The sequence below is a fragment of the Chiloscyllium punctatum genome, chromosome 26 (genome assembly GCF_047496795.1).
Source record: "Chiloscyllium punctatum isolate Juve2018m chromosome 26, sChiPun1.3, whole genome shotgun sequence".
NCBI classification, from domain to species: domain Eukaryota; kingdom Metazoa; phylum Chordata; class Chondrichthyes; order Orectolobiformes; family Hemiscylliidae; genus Chiloscyllium; species Chiloscyllium punctatum.
In genome coordinates, this window is record NC_092764.1 from 17,288,651 (window position 1) to 17,304,211 (window position 15,561).

Genomic DNA, 15,561 nt, shown 5'->3' on the forward strand with positions numbered 1-15,561 from the left:
AAATTACAAAGAGTTGTGAATATAGCCCAGGCCATGTTGAAAACCAGCTTTCTTTCCATTGACTCAGTCTACATTTCCCACTGCCATGGGAAAGCAGAGAACATAATCAAAGACCTCTCCCAACCCGGCTGTACTCTCTTCCAGCCGCTTCCATTGGATGGAAGATACAAAAATTTGAAAACACATACCAACTGATTCAAGAACAGTTTCTTCTCACTGTTATCAGGAACAGATCTCTCATACATTAGAGTTGTTTTCTTCTCTGCACCTTCTCTGTAGCTGTAACACTATATTCTGCATTCTGTTCTATTACCTTGATGTACATTACGTAAGGTATGATTTGTCTGGTTAGCACGCGAAACAGTTATTTTCACTGTATCTCAGCACGAGACAATAATAAATTAAATCAAATCAAATCAAATCAAAACTAAATGTGCCACCATGAGGATCCAGAATCCATTAACCATCCTAAACCAGCTGTCCTACCAAGTCTACCTGCACAAGACAATACCAACAATTCACCAAAGAGCCATTGTATCTGCTGGATTTTACTTCAAGTGTTAACTCTTTTGCAACAAGGAATTCAAACAGACAGCCTCAATGAAAAGATTGATGAGGGCAGAGCAGGAGTGGCTGTTTACTTGGATTTTAGTAAAGCCTTCGACAAGGTTCTGCATGGAAGACTAATTAATAAAGTTAGGTCACATGGGATTCAAGCTGAGCTTGCCAAGTGGATACATATTTGGCTTAACGGCAAGACAGTGGTGGTAGAAGGAGACTGGAGGCGTGTAAGCAGCAGTGTTCCACAGGGATCGGTTCTGGATCCTCTTTTGTTTGTCACTTATATAAATGATTTAGATGAGAATTATACAGCTTTGCTCGTAACTTTGGGGGCGACATCAAAATTGGTGGCACAGTAGACAGTGAAGAAGCTTCTCTAAGATTACAAAGAGATCTTGATCAAATGGGTCAATGGGCTGAAAATGGCAGATGGAGTTCAATTTGGATAAATATGAGGCATTGCATTTTAGGTATAACAAACAGGATCAGATCTTATACAATTAATAATAGACCCTTGGTTACACAGGGACCTAAGGGTTCAGTTACATAATTCTTTGAAGTGTACATCACATATAGACAAGGTCGTTAAAAAGGCATTTAGCACAGTTGTCATTGTTGCTTAGTTCTTTGAGTATAGGAGCTAGGAAGTCATGTTGAGGTTTTACAGGACATTGGTGAGGTTTCTCCTGGAATACAGTGTCCAGTTCTGGTTTCCCTGTTATAGGAAGGATATTATTAAGCTAGAGGGGATTCAGAAGAGATTTACCAGGATGTTGCCAGGTATGGAAGGTTTGAGTTATAAAGAAAGGCTGGATAGGCGAGGACCTTTTGCATTGGAGCATACGAGATTGAGAAGCGACCTTACAGAGGTTTTAAAAATCAAGTGCAGTATGGGTTTGGGTTAATGGTAGATGCCTTTTCCCCAGAATGGGAGATTTCAAGACGAGCAGGCATATTTTTGAAGTGAGAGGAGAAGGATTTAAAAAAGACATTGGGGCAATGTTTTTACACAAAGAGTGGTTCGCATGTGGAATGAACTTCCTGAGGAAGTGGTGGATGTGGACACAGTAACAATTTTAAAAGATACTTTGAAAAAGTACATGAATAAGAAAGAAAAACAAATTGCTGGGAAAGCCCAACATGTTTGGCAGCATCTGTGGAAAGAAATTAGGGTTAACGTTTTGAGTCGAGTGACCCTTTATCAGACTCTTCCTCATGAAATGAAAGGGTTTGGGGGGATATGGGCCAGGAGTAGGCAGGTGGGACTAGTTCAGTTTGTGATTATGTTCAGCATGGACTGGTTGGACCAAAGGGTTCGTATACATGCTGTATGCCTCTATGACACTATGAAAAATCACAAACACTTATTGAGTCTTATTCTTATCAGCATTTGTTTGTCTTTTCTGTTTTTGTTTAATTATTTGTATCTATAGCTTTCATTTGATAACCTTATATATTTATTCTTAAGTGATCATCAGTAACAATTTGAAATAACTAACCTTTAACCCTCCATAAAAAAAACCTGACTGCTAGTCTACTTCACTGTAAACCTCTACAAATCAAAAAGGGGGCTGAACGATCTTTATAAATTCAGTTCACTGACCATGTGTTGGGGACATGGCTGGTAGCCATGAGAATGATGAACAGCGTTGCTGGAGAAATAGACACAGTGAAGTCTAAGCAGGGAAGAGTTGGAGAAGGTCCATGTGAAGGAGAGAGAAAGGTGCAAATTTGAATGAAAGGTGTTGAAATTTTCCAGTTCAGGGTAAGGACATCAACCAACATTGGAACAATCACCAATGTACCAGAGAAAACAAAGGAAGAGGAATTGAGTAGGACTGAAGTGAAGAATGTTCCATGTAAGCCACAAAAAGGAATGCATTACTAAGACCTATACAGATTTCCATGGCAACAGCTTTGATTTGGAGGAATTGAGTCGAGTCAAAGGAGAAGCTGGGTGGTTATAACAGCAGGTTCTGCCAGCCTGATGGTCACAGTTGAAGACTGGTGAGGCCTCTGTTCAAAGATTAAATGCCTCAGGCCTCAAAGACAATTAATGTTTCGCCCTTACAGACCATAGCTTCCTCCTTTACCTCTGCTGGATGCCATAATAATGCCATTTAGAACAGCATGCAACTCAAAAGATCATTAAAAATAGGAAAAGTAGGAGGCAGTTCGGCCCCTCAAGCTTGCTCTGCTATTCAATAGGATCTTGGCTGCTCCAACCTCCTCGCTTCCACTTTCCTGTCAATTTCCCACAATTCTTGATTCCTCTATTGATCAAGAATCCACCCATCTCAACTTTAAATATACACGGGGATTCTGTCCCTGCAGCTCTGTGGCAATGAGTTCCAAAGACTCACAGCCCATGACAGAAGAAATTCCTCCTCATCTCAGTCCTAAATTGGGACCCCTTTATTCTGAGACTATGCGCTTTGGTCCAGCACTTTCCCATGAGTGGAAACATCCTCTCAGCATTTGGCCCTGTCAAGTCCCTAAAGAATCATATGTGCCTCAATGAGATCACCTCTCATTCTTCCAAACCCCCATGAATGGAATACCAATCTGTTTAATCTTTGATTATAAGACAATCCCTCCATACAGGGATCATCCAAGCAAACCTTCTGTGAACTGCTTCCAATGAAGTGATATTTATCTCTAAATAAGGGGATCAAACTGCTCACAGTGCTCCAGATGTGATCTCACCAGCATCTTGTATAAATGCAGTAAGAATTTCCTACTCTTGTACTCTAAGCAAATGAAATAAGGGCCAACGTTCCATTAGCCTTCCTGATTACCTGCTGCACCTGTGCGCTAGCTTTCTGTGTTTCGTGCACAACTATCTCCAAGTCCCTTTGTATTGCAGCTTTCTGCAGTTTCTCTCCACTTAAATAAAATTCTTTTATTTCGTTATCCCTTCCAAAATGAAGAACTTCATATTTTCACACATTATACTCCATTTGCCAACTTGTTGCTCAATTACCTAACCTTTCAATACCTCTCTGTAAGCTAGGTACAATGAAATCCAGGCATCTACAATGCATCATTGTAAAGCTTACTACCAGCAATTCAGAACGACCTCTCAGCACCCCTCACAAATCAGGGACAGTCAGAGTCTCCATGATCATCACGCCTGGATCCTTCACAACTTTGCAAAACAACTTAACCTAGTCAAGTAGGACGAAGGGTCAATTTGCAGTCCATGTCAGAGCAAGCGATGCACTGCCTAAAAGTTTGATGCTGCAAAACTAATGGAGGAACAACAAGCACAGAGGCCAATCAAGAACACTGCAACTTTGGAAAGATGTTTTTATGAGTGGACTGAGAGAATACTTTCCAAAATACTTCCTACTTCTGCAACGTTCATCAATGCCTATCCTTTGCAGTGCAGTCATTTTCACCTACTTTGTCCGAAAGCAACTCTGGATAAAATTAAAATACATAGAGTCATAGCCATCTATAGTACAAAGGCCCTTCACCCTATCACTTGCACACCAGTCAAAAACAACCAGCTGACTATTCTAATCCCATTTGGCAGCACTTGGCCCACAGCTTTGTCTGCCTTAACTTTATAAACACATGTTTAAATGTTCCTTAAATAAAATGAGGGTTTCTGCCTCTACCAACCTTACAGGATGTGAGTTCCAGATTCCAACTCTCTGGGTGAGAAAAGGTTTTCTTCACACCTGGAAGCCTTCTGCCTCCTACTTTCAATGCATGCCCACTAATCAATGATTCCTCCCTGAAGGGAACATTTTATGCCTGTCTATCCTTCTCTGCTCCTCATAATTTTATACACCTCAGTCGTGTCCATTCTCAATCTCCTCTGCTCCAAGGAAAGCAATTCCAATCTGTCCAATTTCTTTCTTACCTTAAACTCTCCAGCCTAGACAGCATTCTGGTAAGTCTTTGTTGCACCGTCTCAACACTGGAGAGGGTGCAGATGGTGAAATACAGCATGAACAATCTGTCATATAAGACCGCAAGAAATAGGAACAGGAGTAGGTCTTTTGGTCTCTCAGCTGCTCTGTGATTCAATGGGATCATGGCTGATCAAACATTCCTCGCCTCCACTTTCCAATGTTATCCTTGAAATGCTTGATTCCTCTACTGATCAAGATACTATCTCAGCCTTAAATGTACACCAGGACTCTGCCCCTGCAGCTCTCTATAACAAGGAGTTTGAAAGACTTACAATTCTCCAAGAGAAATAAATATGCCCCCTCATCTCAGTCTTAAATGGATGACCCTTATTCTGAGACTATGCCCTCTGGTCCTAGACTGTCCCATGAGGGGAAGCATCCTCTCATCATTTACCCTGTCAAGTCCCTTAAGAATCCTATATGTCTCAACAAGATCACCTCTCATTCTTCTAAACACCAGTGTTTGGAGTCCCAATCTATTTAATCTTTGATTATAAGACAATCCCTCCTACAGGGATCATCTAAGCAAACCTTCTATGGACTGCCTCCCATGACGTGATATATATCCTTAATTAAGGGAACAAAAACTGCACACAGTACTCCAGATGTGGTCTTAGCAGCATCTTGTACAGTTGCAGTAAGACCTCCCTACTCTTATAGGCTAAGCATCTTGAAATAAGGGACAACATTCCATTAGCCTTCCTGGTTACCTGCTGCATCTGATTGCTAGATTTCTGTGTTTTGTACACAGGTTCAAGTCCGTTTGTGTTGCAACTTTGTGCAGTTTTCTCCATTTAAATAATATTTTTTTTTGTTCTCCCTTCCAAAATGTAGAGCTTCATATTATGTTCCATTTGCTAACTTGTTGCCCACTTATCTAACCTAATTAATATCTCTCTGTAAGCTCCAGTGAGCAGAGTCCTAACTTGTTCAGCCTTTGCTCATATGACAATGCCTCCATTTTGGGTGTCAATGATGTGCCTTTCTGACTTGTGATATGCATTATATGCAATTTCAAGTCCTAACTCCTAAATTGAAGGAACAATGGTGCTCCGCAGTTGCACAATTCCAGTGGGAAGTTGAATGGGATTAAAATATCTCCTCTTACTTGTTCTTGACATGATCAGGCACTTGATTCGAACACCTCTGCTTTTGCCGTGACTGATTCAACCTGATTTCTCATGCACATTTGGCCATACACAGAAATAAATGGACAGTGATGTCTCCTTGAAAGAGGAACCTTTTGGCTGTCAACACCAACATGGTGGAAAACAGATCTCTCGGAGGTTCAACGTTCAATCAAACAAGAAATATTTGCATTGCTAAAGCATTTGTCATAATCTCACTACATCCCAAAGCACTTTACAACCAGTTAAGTACTTTGGAATTATAATCAATGTTCCAATTTGGAAAGCAAGATAACCAGTTTAGGCATGGCAAGGTTCTACAAAGTGAAATTAAATACATGAGCAGTTAATGTGCTTCAGTGATGTTTTTGAGGAATAAGTATTGATCAGCACACCAAAAGTCACATGTTCTTCACTGAAATAATCTCACTTATTCTTTAGCACTCAACTGAAAAGTCAAATGGGGCCTCAGTTTAACATTTCATCCATAAAGACAGCACCTTTGACATAGAATATAGAAAAGTACAGCACAGAACAGGCCCTTTGGCCCACGATGTTGTGCCGAGGATTATTCCTAATCTAAAATAAAATAACCTAACCTACGCACCCCTCAATTTGCATGTCCAGCAGTCGCTTAAATGTCCCTAAGTCATTTAAGACATAAGAACATAAGAACTAGGAGCAGGAGTAGGCCATTTAGCCCATCAAGCCTGCTCTGCCATTCAATAAGATCATGGCTGATCATTTCGTGGACCCAGCTCCACTTACCCGCCTGCTCACCATAACTGTTCATTCCTTTACTGTTCAAAACTCTATCTGTCTTTGCCTTAAAAACATTCAACGAGGTAGCCTCAACTGTGCCACTGGGCAGGGAGTTACGGAGATTCACAACCTTTTGGATGAAGAAGTTCCTCCTCAACTCAGTCTTAACTTTGCTCCCACTTATTTTGAGACTATGTTCCCTTGTTTAGTTCCCACCAGTGGAAGCATCCTCCTTGCTCCTATCTCATCTATTCCCTTCATAATTTTACATGTTTCTATAAGACAGAAAAGCTCTCGCTCAGTACTACACCTAAATATCATTCCAGACTACGTACTTACATTTCTGCAGTGGAACGTGAACCCACAATCCTCTGATTCAGAGCTGGGAGTGTTGTTGTTGACAGAATCCAGTCAGCCAACACTATGAAAGTAGAGAAAACGGCCTCTTATATACTGAACCCTAAAACCTGTACAATAAATGCCTGAGCATTCAGGAGAACTATTCCAACTAGAATTGGAACATGTGCCACTCAGGGCTGTGCTATAAACGGCACTGGAATTGTCACATGCTCCAAGGTAGACTGTTGCTCAGACACCAAATAAATAACCAATCCCAAAGTTATTCTTGACTATTCACATTTTCCTCAGTATACGATCTTCGTCTTATACTTGGTATTTCTTTGGCAGTACCCAGAAAGGTCACATCGATACAGACTGAATGTTAACACATTTGAAAATTGGTGTTTCATTAAGCGCTGTAAGGAATTTAGTCAATGGCATGTTATGAAATTGAAGGTGTGTACTGTACCTTTAAGAGAGAGTTGAATGCAAGCGGTTGTCATGTGACTGACTAGCAATCTCAGAGTTTACTGGAAAATTGAAAAAGTGTAACATTAGGCTGTGAAACAAATACCTGAGTTTTGGTTGCCATGTTTTGACAACCAGTTGAATTTAATCTAATCACTTTAAATTATGCCCCAAGATACTAAAACCCAACCAAATTTGAATTTAATATTTTGACAACATTGAACCAATTTGACAATCTGATGTTTGGAGTATAAAGAAGCCGGCATTTTGAGAGTTAGCCAGAGAGAGTGAGTAACGGCTATCTATCAAGAGACTGCTATTCAAAATACTCTCAATCAAAGGTACCTTTATCATATGAAACAACTCTGCAGACTGAAGATGACCCAGGGAGATCTACTACCAGAGGAAGATCGACATCAGAGATGACAGCTGCTGTCTGGTTTTGAAAATTAAGTTGATGTAATTTTAATATGGGTTTTCATTGGAACAGAATATTGTTATGGAGCTGGAGGTAGATAACAAACCTTTCAGAGGGAGGAAACTTGGAGTTGTAAATAGTTATTGTTTAATGTTCACCTTCACAGTTAAAGAATAAATTGATATTTTTTTCTTTAAATATTTGGAAATTCTCTGTCACTCACACTTTAACAGATTACGATGTGAGGTGAGCTTTTTTGGGTGTTTGGTTGAATTAGCAGAAGGGTTTACAGCCGTGTTGTAATAGTTCAATGTAAATAGAAATTAGAACTCTATTTGGACTGTGTACAAACTGGGTAAAACTATTAGCAATTGCAATGCACAAACAGTTAACGCATCTCTGATGACATAATCAACTTCTGTCAATATCTGACATAAAAGCCAAATCATCAGTACATCTGGAGTATTGTGAGCAGTTTTGGTCCCTTTATTTAAGGAATTATATTATTTCATTAGAGGCAGTTCAGAGAAGGTTCACTAGGATGATCAACAGTGTGGAGAAATTGTCTAATGAGCAAAGTTTAAACAGGTTGGGACTCTACTCATCGGTGTTTTCAAAGAATGAGATGTGATCTCATTGAAACACATAGGATTCTTAAGGGGCTTAACAAGTTAAGTGCTGAGAGGATGTTTCCCCTCATGAGGAGAGACTAGGACCAGATGGCATGGTCTCAGAATAAAGGAGCACCCATTTAAGACTGAGCTGAAGAGGAATTTCTTCTCTTAGATGGTTGTGAGTCTTTAGAACTCCTTGCCATAGAGAGCTGTAGGGCGCAGAATCTCCATGTATATTTAAGGTTGAGATGGGTAAATACTTGATCAGTAGAGAAACAAAGGGTTGTGCGGAACAGATAAGAAAGTGGAAGTGAGGAATATCGGAGTAGCCATAACCCTATTGAAAACCGAAGCAAACTTGGGGGGCTGAACTGCCTCCACTTGTTCCTAAATCTAATGTTCATATGGTCTTTTAAGTTACATGCTGTTCCTAGCTAGCATAGGTACAATCTTTATGTATACTTAAGGTGGAAATAGATAGATTCTTGATCAACTCACCTTCTGACTCCCCTAAGCCTGTCCACCATCTACCAGGCACAAGTCAGGAGTGTGATGGAAGACTCCTCATTTGCCTGGATGGCTACAGCTCCAACAACACTCAAGAAGCTTTACACCATCCAGGACAAAGTAATCCACTTGATTGACATTACATCTACAAGCATCCGCTCCTTCCACCATCTACGCTCAGGAGCAGCAGTGTATACTATTTATAAGATGCACTGCAGAAATTCACCAAAGATTCTTAGACAACATCTTCCAAATTCACAATTGTTTCCATCTAGAATGACAAAGGCACAGATATATGGGAATGCACCATTTGCAAATTCCCCTCCAAGCCACTTACCATACTATATTGAAACTAAACAACCGTTCCTTCACTGTCGTTGGGTCCAAATCTCTGAAGTCCCTCCCTTACAATTTTATGAGTCAACCACAGCACATGGACAGCAGAGGTTCAAGAAGGCAGCTCACCATTACCTTCTCAACAGCAACTAGGGACAGGAAATAAATTCTGCCCAGCCAGCTACACCCACATCCCATGAACACATCAAAACAAAATATGGGAAAATGCAGGAAAATAGTTGTGAGGAATTTTGGCTGAGCCATAATCCTTTTGAATTGCAGTGCAGTCTTAAGGGGCCAAATAGCCTATTTCTGCTTTGGTATTTTATACTCCGAAATGATCAATTGCCAAAATATCACCTTATCCTTCAGTAATAATCTGCCTAATAGGTTTTCCTCTCAATATTTCAAACTGACAGCTGATAAACCATGAGTATGAGTAATTCCAGCATCACCTGCTGTTTCCAAAAGTCAGAAAGGCTATATTGAACAAATGGCCTCCTCCTATGATTTAAGTTTCTATGACGTCATAGTCCTTTTAGAAGAAAAGTTTATGACTGATAGACAAATACATGATTAGTCTGTTCAGATTTACTTGGTTAATCAGCATATCAGAGATCTGAAAGTTGCAGAACAAACAGTAGAAGCCTATAATCCAAATGGTTATGAATGAGAAAGAAAATGACAAGTTTTAGTCAAATATGTGAAGGGTTATTGGAAGTTTGTAACTAGATCTCATGTTGGACAAATTAAACCTTATTGGATCTATCACTTCAATGCATTGTACTCTCGTGAACTTGTACGCTAGAACAGAGTCCAGTGTTGCCCCAATCATTGTCCTCACCTCAATCATCATTATCATGTCAATAATTCTTTTCTCCTTTGCTGAACGAATTGGCCAGTATAAAGTTAACTGGTTCTAAGCTACTCAATGAGAGAAACTTAATAAATTTCAGTAAAGCTATGTGTGAATTACAGATGATACAATCTACAACAGTGTCATGTTTTGCTAGAGTGATTACTCAACTGAACCTTGCTCTCTTAATTCTAAAGCCCAAACATTCCATCGTGCTTGCTATTGAAAGCAAGGCTCATCGCATTATTTCAATAATGAGAAGGAGAAAGGCATAAAATAACTCCAAGCAAGAAGCTGACAACGGAAGAAATGCAGGCTTCCTTCTATTATTTATTTTTTGCCTATCCCTAATGGCACTGGAGAAAGTGGTGGTGACTTGACTTTTGGGGATTTGGGTATACACACATTGTTGTTAGGAATGAAGTTCCAAGAATTTGACCCAGCGATACTGAAGCAAACGTGTTTAGCTTGAAGGGGGACATTCAGGTAGTGCTGTTTGTCTATATCTGCTGTCCTAGTCCTTCAACGTGACGGAGGTCATGGGTTTAGAAGGTGCTTTTGAAAAGCTTTGGTGAGTTGTTGCAATGCATCTTGTAGATAGCACATGTGTGTTGGTAGTGGAGGGAATGAAATTTGAGAAAATTATGAGCTCAGTAGCCTCCTCAGTGCTATAGTTTCTACGTTTTCCTTGTTTCTCTGGCTTATAATTCCCCTATGTCTGCAAGCTAAAGGTCCTATTGTTCTATTTGAATAAAAACAGGAGTTCCCCAGTGTAAATACCTTTCTTTATTCCTCAATCAACATCAACAAAAACTGTAACAGGAATGCATATGCTGGAAGTCTGAAATATAAATGGAAATTGCTGGAAATACTCAGCAGATCTTTATAGAAAGAGAAACCGTGCCCTTTCATCCTGTTGATGATCAGTATTTCCTGTTAGCTTTAAGTAAAAAACAGGTAATCTGGTCCTAGTCACATTGTTGCTGTGGGACATTTTTTCTGCAAATTGGCTTCCATGTTTTCTCTACGACAATGGAGATATCATTTCAAAAGTCTTTAAATGGCTGAAAAGCACTTTGAGTTCACCTGAGATTGTGCAAGGCACTATATAAATGCAAGCCTTTCATTTAAATCTGCACAACAGATCTTTTAGTATCATCATGCAACCATAGCTTTTTAAGATGCCTAACTTTTCTAGTATCCATAAGGAGATAAGAGAAATATAAACAGGAGCAGGAGTTGGCCATTCAGCCTCCATGTTTGCCCCACAATGCTATAAAATCTCTTTACCTACTCTTTAAATGTTTTCAGTGATCGAGCCTCCACAACTTTCTGGGATCGAGAATGCCAGACATTCACTACCCTCTGAGAGAAGAAACTCCTTCACATCTCAGTTTTAAATAATTGTGCCCCTATTCTGGAACTATGTCGAGACTCCCCCATTAATGAAAACATCATCTCAACAGCTACCCTGTCTAACTCCCACAGAATCTGTTATGTTTCAATAAGTTAGTCCCTCATTCGTTGAAACTTTAATAAATAGGAGTCTATTCTGTTTACCTGTTCTTGATAGGTCAGCCCCCTTCATCTAGTGAGTCTCTTTTGAATTGTCTCCAATGCCAGTATATCTTTCTTAAATAAAAGTACCACCATGTTTCTGTGGTTAGCACTGCTGCCTCATAGCACCAGGGACCCGGGTTTGATTCCAACATCGGGCGATGGTCTGTGTGGCGCTTGCACATTCTCCCCATGTCTGTGCAGGTTCCCTCGGGTGCTCTGACATCCTCCCACAATCCAAAGATGTGCAGATTAGGTGAGTTGGCCATGCTAAATTGTCCATAGTGATCAGGGATGTGTCGGTTAGGTGCATTAGTCAGGGGAGATGTCGAGTAATAGGGTAGGGGAATGGGTCTGGGTGGGATACTCTTCAGAGGATCAGTGCGTACTTGTTGGGCCAAATGGCCTATTTTCACACTGTAGGGATTCTATGAAAACTGTATATAGTACTCCAGATATGGACTCACCAACACCCGAGACAGCTGTAACAAGGTATCCAACACTCTAGCAGTAAAGGTCAAAATTCCATTTGCTTTCTTAATTTCTTTGGAGTGGCACAGTAGCACAATAGTTAGCATTCCCTCACATTGCCAGGCACCTGAGTTCAATTTCAGCCTTGGGTGACTGTCTTGTGAAGTTTGCACATTCTTCCCATGTATGTGTGGGTTTTCTCCCACAGTCACAAAGGTGTGCAGGTTATGTAGATTAGCCACGTTAATTTGCCTCGTAGTGACCAGATATGTGTAATCTGGATGGATAAACCATGGTAAATGCAGGGTTTGAGTAGGATGCTGTTTGTAGAGTTGGTGCAGACTTGATGGGCCAAATGGCCCCTTTCTGCACTACCAGGATTCTATATTCTACTTGCTCCACCCACATGTTAATTTTTTTGTGTTTTGAAGACAAGAACACCCAGATCGCTCTGTGTTGCACTTTTTTGGAGACTCTCTTCATTTAAATAACAGTATGCCTTTTGATTTGTCTACCAAAATACATGGCCTCACACTTTCCAAAATTAAGCTCCATCTGCTAAATTTGTTTTCTGCTCACTCAACCTACATATATTCCCTTGCAGATTCCTTATGTTCTCATCATGACACCCATCCTATTTTTGTACTGTCAGCAAATTTAGGTTCGCTGCTCACTATCTTCTCTTCCAAGTCATTAATATAAATGGTGACTAAGCCTAGAACTTAGCTTTGTTGCACTCCACTAGTTATATCTTCCCAACATGAAAAGGATACAGATTTTCTGTCCTCTAAGCATTAGTCAGTCCTCAATCCATACTAATTGATCACTCCCAGTATTGTGAGCTCCTATCTTATGCAATGACCTTTTATATGGCACATTATTAAAAGCCTTCTGGAAATCCAAATACACTACAACTACCTCTTCACCCAGTCTGCTTGTTATATTCTCAAACATCTCTAGTAAACATGATTTCCCTATCACAAACAAGGTCAACCCTGTTTGATTATGTTACACTTTTTAAAATGCCCCATTATTTCTTTCTTAATAATGACTTTAATATCATCACAACAGCAGCCATCGGCTAACTGGTCTATAGAATCGTGCCTACCTTTTTCAATAGGAGCATCACATTAGCAGTTTTTCAATTCATTGGAACCCCCCTGGAATCCAGTGAATTCCGGAATATTTCAACCAATGTCTCCACTACCTCTGCAGCCACTTGCTTTAAAACCTTTGTATGTAGACCATTAGGTCCTGGTGACTTGTCTGCCTTCAGTCGTATTAACTTGTCAAATACTTGTTCATTGTGATAGAGACTGTTAACACACATTTCTTCCCATTAGCACCTTGTTTATCTGATATCTTTGGGATCTTTACAGTCCTCTTCACTGTGAAGACTGATGTGAAATCTTGATTGAAATTATCTGCCTTTTTCATATTCCCCCCTTATTAATTCTTCAATCACTCATCCAAGAGTACCCATTCACTTTAGCTGCTCTCCTTCTTATTATCTACCCTAGAAGTTGTTACTGTTTGTTTTATATCTCTTGCCAATTTACTTTCATAATCAACTTTCTCCCTTTTTATTAGCTTTTGAGTCATCTGCTGGTGTCTCCTAAAAGGTTCTCTATCAGTTTTTAACCATTATGTATGCCTTAGTTTTTGACTGGACACCATGCTTGACCACCTTGTTAACCAGGGGTGTTCATCCTTCTCATCAAATCCTTCTTTTACACCAGATTAATGTTTGTTGGGCATTATGAAATATCTGCTTAATTACCTGCCACTGCTCATCTACTCACCTTCCCTTTAGTCTACTTTCCCAGGCCACTTTGGACAGTCTTCCTACCTCTGTAATTGCCCTGATTTAAGTTGAGGACATGGTGTTAGATCCGAATTAACTCTCCGTCAAACAAATAAGTATGAGATCTCTGGTTAATCCTCTGTCTTTACATAATACGAGATCCAAAACTGCTCTGCCCAAGGCTACAAGAAAATGCAGCGAGAATTGTGAACACAGCCCAGTCCATCATGAAAACCAGTTTTCCATCCATTGCCTCTGTCTATACTTCCAGCTCCTTCAGGAAAGCTGCCAACATTATCAAAGACACCTCCTAACACGTTATACTGTCTTCCATCCTCTTCATTGGGCAGAAGATTGTAATGTTTGTAAACACATACTAACAGATTCAAGACCAGCTTCTTCCCAGCTGTAATCAGACTTTTGAACAGACCTTGCATATATTACAGTTAATCTTTCTCTGCACCTTCTCTGTAGCTGTAACACTATTTTCTGCATTCCGTGCTACTGCCCTGATATACTTATGTAAGGCATGATTTGCCTGGATAGCATGGAAAACAATACTTTCATTGTATCTCAGTACATATGACAACAATAAAATCAAATCAAACCAAATTAGCTTATTCCCAGATAGGTTGTACCACATAATAATTTTTGAGAAGATTTGTAGCTCAGGTTGAGGTTCTGGATGTCGCTTTGCTCACTGACCTGGAAGGTTCATTTTCAAATGTTTCACCACCATACTAGGTAACATCTTCCAACCCAAACTTTGGGTCTGCTACGTGGATGACACCTTTGACATCACTAAATGAAACAAATTAGAGGAAACCTTCAAGACCATCAAAAATTCCCTTACTGGCATAAAATTCACTAAAGAGAAGGAAAATAACAACAAACTGCCATTCCTAGATGTCACAGTAAAGCAAACAGCCCATGGAAAACAACACATACAGACCAAATATTGAACTACAGAAGCAATCATCTCAACATCCACAAACGAAGCAGTATCAGAACATTATTTCAATGAGCCACCAAACATTGCAGTACAGAGGAACTATGCAGAGCAGAGAAAAATTACCTATACAGTATATTCATAAAGAATGGGTACCCAATGAAAACAGTCCACTGATTTCTCAGCAACAAACCTAAACAAGCAAACAAAATGCGTGCAGAAACCATAGCAACTCTCCCCTACATCAAAGACATCTTGGAAATGACTGCCTTGACATCATGGTAGCCCACAAACCCACCAACACACTAAAACAGCCCCTAATGAACATGAAAGACCCTTTACAGATAACAAGCAAAACTAATGTCATTTACAAAATACCATGCAAGAACTGTAACAAACACAACATTGGACAAACAGGCGGAAAACTAGCCACCAGGCTACATGAACATCAACTAGCCACAAACAGACATGACCCTCTCTCACTAGTATCCTTACATACAGATAAGGAAGGGCATCACTTCGACTGGGACAATGCACCCATCCTCGGACAAGCCAAACAGAGACACGCACGACAATTCCGAGAAGCATGGCATTCCAACCAGAATTCTATCAACAAACACATTGATTTGGACCCCATTTACCACCCCCTGAGAAAAAGAACAGGAAATGACATCACCACAGGAAATGACATCACCAACCCAAGGAACCCCAAACATATAAACAGAAAGCAGGAAACATCAGCAGTGCTTCATCTGTAGGCTCACTGAAGATGTTACCTAGTAGGGTGATGAAATGTCTGAAAATGAGCCTTCCAGCTCAGCGAGCAAACCTACATCCAGATCATACTGATCTAAGAAACAATCCCAAAA